Source organism: Palaemon carinicauda, chromosome 3 (genome assembly GCF_036898095.1).
Source record: "Palaemon carinicauda isolate YSFRI2023 chromosome 3, ASM3689809v2, whole genome shotgun sequence".
NCBI lineage: Eukaryota > Metazoa > Arthropoda > Malacostraca > Decapoda > Palaemonidae > Palaemon > Palaemon carinicauda.
Window position 1 is genome coordinate 64,761,382 of NC_090727.1, and position 6,658 is coordinate 64,768,039.

At 29.9% G+C, this 6,658-nt stretch overlaps 1 pseudogene; it reads right to left on the reverse strand.

Moving 5' to 3' along the window:
* Positions 1-6,658, reverse strand: part of LOC137632194 (nephrin-like) — a 51,168-nt pseudogene that overhangs the window by 4,003 nt on the left and 40,507 nt on the right.

Below are 6,658 nucleotides of genomic sequence, written 5' to 3' on the forward strand. Positions count from 1 at the left end.
TATATCAATGTAATAATAGTCTCAAGTTCAGTGTATACAGAAAGCCAACGAATATCTCGGCATATGTCCATTATTACTCAAACCAAGGCAACAAAGTTAAGAAATCTGTATTTACTTCTATGTTTTTAAGAGCATTCCGAGTCTGCAGCCCTGAATATATTGATGACGAAATAAATGGTATTAGAGCAATAGGTAAAAAACTAAAGTATCCTGAAATTGTGTTAGATGATGCCCTAAGAACAGCAAAAAAGACTTTTTTTCGGTAATGATAACAGAAAAAAACTATAACACACAAAATTTACTTGTACTACCTTATTGTGATTCATTTAAAGAAATTCCCCAACTGTTAAAAAATTTCAATGTAAATGTAGCATTTAAGAGTAAAAATACAATAAAAACAGCCTTAATAAAGAATTCTCCTGACATTACCAAGGGATGTGTATATCGTATTCCATGCAATGCTTGTGAAAAATACTATATTGGTCAAACTGGTAAAGCCCTAGAAAAGCCCAGGTAGCGGGTAAGGGAGTGTCATTGTTCTCTAAATCTCTATATGTATGTTCGTACTTTTGCTTTCCCTATAAATTGTAAGAAACCTCTCTCAATAAATCAGTCCTCTGAGGAAGTATCACGAAACTAGTCAGGACTCAAGTGTATATTCTGTATTTTCATTTTCCCTGTGGTTCTTCTGCCTCTGAGCATCACGTTTTCCTGTGATTTTTACGCATATATATATATATATATATATATATATATATATATATATATATATATATATATATATATATATATATATATATATATATGTATATATATATATATATATATATATATATATATATATATATATATATATATATATATGTATATATATATATATATATATATATATATATATATATATATATATATATATATATATATATAATAAACATTGTTTATTATTTTATATATATAGTATTGATATCGTTCATTTAAAAAAAAAACATTGCATGTGAATTAGAAATTATGAAAATCGTATAAAAGAATATAAGAATAATCCTTAATTAACAAATACTCGTCAGCTCTATCAACTCGTATTGGAGGCTGGAAACATGCAAGATTTTCAATCTCAGGGGAACCTTTGAATCGGAAGCTGTCGAGATCATCTGATGCTGAGGAATTGGCTGATAAACCGATAATGGATTCCAAAGTGAAAACACCATTTGGTGTTGACAGGATATTCGATCAGTTGAATAGGCCCTTATTGATTTAGGAAAGATGATAATGATGTGTTATTAGGATTCTTATTTGTAATATTTCCATTGATAATGATGGTAGAATTATGTATTTATTTGGTAATTACGTTCATTTTCTATTATTTTGGTTATATTTTAGTATTCCTATTACTGACGAAAATAACTCATGTTGTTCGTTAATTGTACTCTTTTCTTTATTCCAGGTAAGTGAAGATTTTGCAGTATGTTTTTGCCATGTTCTTTGATATACTGAGGGTACAGGTATGACGAACGGATTTGTTTTTCTTTTGTATTTTACTTATTCACTATTTGTATTTGAGGTTAAATATAACATTCTGTAGAGAGGTTTGGCCTTTTAAAGGTAAGTCATTTAAATGACTTTTTAAAGGAAAATTTTGATAATTGTAACTGTTTTTACAGACTTACTTGAATATAATATGACTGTCACAGTGTTATCGATGGTCACTTGCAGTCACTTCCAAAGAAATAAAGCGCTCAAGTATATCTAGTTTACAACAAACTATATTTAAATATATTTCATTATTGCTCTCTCTCTCTCTCTCTCTCTCTCTCTCTCTCTCTCTCTCTCTCTCTCTCTCTCTCCTTTGAGCCTAGTTATAGAATTCAATCGCGATCCAGCAAGGCTTGATGAGGGTCGTTCCCTTCCATGTACACGAATTCCGTTTCCCTTGCCTTGAAGTATTAAGTTGCATACTGTTCTTGGTGAGGATATATTATCGTGAACAAGATCGTTAGCCCCACTGCCCAATATATCCATTTACAGGTGGGTGGGCTTTAGGCTGGGGACGGACCGAGTAATGTGACCTAATAGACATAAGTGCGATTTGAACTTGAGACCAACACAGTGGAATGTCACTGACTCTTCGTTTTAGGTGCTCGCTCATTAAAAACGTTTGCTGTATGGTTTGCTAAACTTTTTTTTTTAAATCCATAAGTTTTCGTCTTGCCAACGGAAATTAAGACCGTATCATAACGTGTCCATTTATTTAGTTTCATTACTGGTTTTTCTTGGAAATACAGTAAGTTTCATTATTTTCTTGGGCCCAGAGGCCTCTGGGAGTAAATCTAATTTTTTTTTGTTTAATAAAAAGAAAAGGGTGTTGGAAACTGAATAGGAGAATTTAAGTGAGATATGCTGGATATATCTGCTGCAGAAATGTAAAATTTTTTGATCAGAGAGAAAATTTAACATGATAGAATATGGTGTTTCATGTGAGTAACAGAAAACGAAATTCGATTTAAATGAACCAGATAAATTGAAGGTAAATTGGAACTCACTGCATAGGACTACAGTATATACAGTAGCCGTTGTATTATTATTTAAGATTCGGTAATGGAAATGTAGAAATGAAAGAGTGACTTTATAAATATTTTGAGACTCATTTTGCACATATTTGATACACCTTTTTGTGTATTCGATTTAGATTTTTTTCAAGTGAATTTTTTTACTTGCAAATGCGCGTTGAACTCTAAAAGGAAAAAATTGCTCATCCCCAAAGGTGAGTCGATACCATATTAATATAGTTTTTACACAGCCGCATTTATTGGGGTGAATGGAATTAAATAGGTGAAAAGTTCTGATTAAGCTATATCGCTTTTGATTGCGTTTGAATTCGACTTCAGTTTTAGCAGTGAACGCTGATTGCATGTTGTATTTATTTCACTTGCATGGAATGATATTCAAGATAGCTAATTGGGGTTTATTTTTCCGCAAATAGATTGTCTTTTTTAATAAAAAAAACATGAAAGCATGGATATCGTATTTAGAGGATTACGCGGAAATATTTGAACGTTGGATTCGTTTATTAACTTTCATTAGTCCATCAAGGATATTTTAGTTGTCAAAATTCGATGGTTTGTGCAAATGAGTCAAAATTAATCAATGCCTGAAAAAACTTGCAATTTTCTGGAAATAACTAAATGATTCCGTTTCAAATACAAATATTCATACACCTATACATAAACCTACATATATATATATATATATATATATATATATATATATATATATATATATATATATATATATATATATATATATATATATATATATACAGTATATATATATATATATATATATATATATATATATATATATATATATATATATATATATACATATATATATATATATATATATATATATATATATATATATATATATATATATATATATATATTTATTATGTATATGTGTTAAAGTATGCATTTACTTATTGACATTTGAATATTCATGATATTCATATGTGTATGTGCCGAAGCTAATATCGTTTCTAGTGAAATAAAAGAAATCAGCCGAATGAGGTAAAGGACTTGAGATAGATATAAGGGAAGGAAAGGAAGAGCTGAACAAGGATAGATTTGGACAATCCAACTTCCTCTTTTGTATGTTACTGAACGAGCCATAATAAATAAATATATTTTCTGTAGTCATATAACGCTGAAAATGTAATAAAAAATTTTAAAATGATATCTAACTAATATTGCATTTCGTTATCAGTTCTTCAGAACAAATAAATATGTAAAACCTTTGTGGCTATTCATTTCATCAGAGGACAGGGTATTCATGAAGGTTATTGCAGTAGTGTCAATCGTTTTAATTAGAATACATCTATCCCAAATGTCAATATCATTTCAGGAAATATTTTCTCTAATATGAAATTCCGTCGGCTGATCGTTTAATTGAGCAGTTGACCATATCATTGCTTTATTGGTTGAACGATTAGTCTTTTGAGTTTCCCTTTGTTACACTCCGGGTTTTCATGGATCAATGAATTCGAGCTTTCACTGGTTTGCTGACTGTCTGGTTCTTCAATAGAGTTAATTTCCCTCTTGTTTATTCCGGTGAGAGTTTCAACTATATCCATATTTTTAAATTGGCGGATTGTTTTTTTTTTTTTATAGATATTTTGATTATTTCACCGATATCATTCTTTATTGTTCTGGGGATTGTTTCACTTATTTATTCATTGATCAACTGAATATTTCACAGATATTCCTATTTGTCAATCCTGTGATTGTTTCTCTGGTATTTATATATATCTAATTAGGGGATTGTTTCATTAATTTTCCTATTAATTAAGCCGGTTTTTTTCTCTGATATCCTTATTTATTAATCTGCGATTCTTTAACTGATATCCTTATTAGTTTCTCTGATGATTTTTTCACTGATTACTTCGTATGATAATCTTATGGCTGTTTCATTAATTTCCCTATTGCTGTATCTTGTGATTGTTTCAAAGGTTTTCTTATTTGTTAATCTGGTGATTGGTTCATTGATTTTTGTATCTGGTGACCGAGTCACTGATTTTTTTTTTATTGATCGATCACATAATTCTTTAACTGTGTCAATGATATTCGCATTGATTTTACTTATGAATAATTATCATTTTTCTATATTGATCACCCCATGTGTGTTTCATTGTTTTAATTAGTGATCAATCTAGTTATTTCTTTTATTTCCTTTCAAGTAAAATTTTCAGATAAGTATATTGCATTTAGAGTTTTATTCAAGAAAGTCTGTTTTTTTAGGTATATCACTGAAGGTAGGTAGTAGGTTGGCCAGGGCACCAGCCACCCGTTGAGATATTACCGCTAGAGAGTTATTGGAGCCTTTGACTGTTTACTGCTCTTTATTTCTTTGCCCACACATACCGAGTAGTCTAGACTATTCTTTCCCTGTTCTCCTGTGTCCTCATACACCTGACCACACTGAGATTACCAAACAATTCTTCTTCTTATAATTGTCCAATGGCTTCTTTCCTATTGCTAATGGTAGAAGAGATTCTGTAGCTATGGAAAGCAGCTCCTCTAGGAGAAAGACACTCCAAAATCAAACCAATGTTCTCTTGTCATGGATAGTGCCATAGCCTCTCTACCATGGTCTTCCACTGTCTTGGGTTAGAGTTCTCTTGCTTGAGGGTACACTCGGGCACACTTTTCTATCTCATTTCTCTTCCTCTTGCTTTTTTAAGTTTTTATAGTCTATGTATGAAAGATGTGTTTTAATATTGTTACTGTTCTTAAAATATTTTAAAATGTTCATTACTTTTCCTATAGTTTATTTACTCATTTCCTTTTCTCACGGAGCTATTTTCCCTCTTAGAGCCCTTGGCCATATAGCATCCTGCTTTTCCAATTAGGGGTGTAGCTTAGCAAGTAATAATAATAATAATAATAATAATAATAATAATAATAATAATAATAATAATAATAATAATAATAATAATAGCGCATTTTTTCAGAAGTTAATTTTATGGAGTTGCGTGTGAAAACGGTGCTTTGCATTTATTGAGAAATACCACTAAATAAATAAATAAATTTATATATATATATATATATATATATATATATATATATATATATATATATATATATATATACATACATGAGAGAGAGAGAGAGAGAGAGAGAGAGAGAGAGAGAGAGAGAGAGAGAGAGAGAGAGAGAGAGAATCTTGTCAGAATCAAAGATGAGAAAAATTGGAAATTCTTTACACCTACAAGTAAATAGATTAAATGAAAAGAATATTTAGCCAAGGGATGGTAGCCATTTTATTGACATGATGGTTTTGCTCCTGCCTCTCGCTTACACACGAACCACGACCTATCGTCTGATAGGATAGAAGTAGTATAATTATAGTAGTTGTTTATATATATATATATATATATATATATATATATATATATATATATATATATATATATATATATATATATATATATACATATATATATATTATCATTATTATTATTATTATTATTATTATTATTATTATTATTAATTGCTAAGCTATAACCCTAGTTCGAAAAGCAGGATGCTATAAGCCCAAGGGGCCCCACCAGGGAAAATAGCCCAGTAAGGAAAGGAAACAAGGAAAAATAAAATATTTTAAGAACAGTCATAACATTAAAACAAATATTTCCTACATATACTGTAAATACTTTAACAGAACAAGAGGAAAATAAAGTAGATAGAATAGTGTGCCCGAGTGTACTCTCAAGCAAGAGAACTCTAACCCAAAACAGTGGAAGACCATTGTACAGAGGCTATGGCACTACCCAAGACTAGAGAACAATGGTTTGATTTTGGAGTGTCCTTCTCCTAGAAGAGCTGCACAAAGTAAATTAACATGAATACTCTGTCAAACATCAAACAGGGAATTTGTTAAAGTGGTAATGATTAGTTCCGACCGAGGCATGAATGTAGGAATGTCAAAATGGTTAGCTAATTGAGGATATTGTCTATAAGATTTTGCTCTGGATGGTTTTATCAAGAGTAAATTGTAAAAATTACTTTCTTTATCTTTTAATTATTACGGGTATGGCAAAATGGAAGAGATAATGGAATGAAATATGCATACATACAATTATATATATACATATATATATATATATATA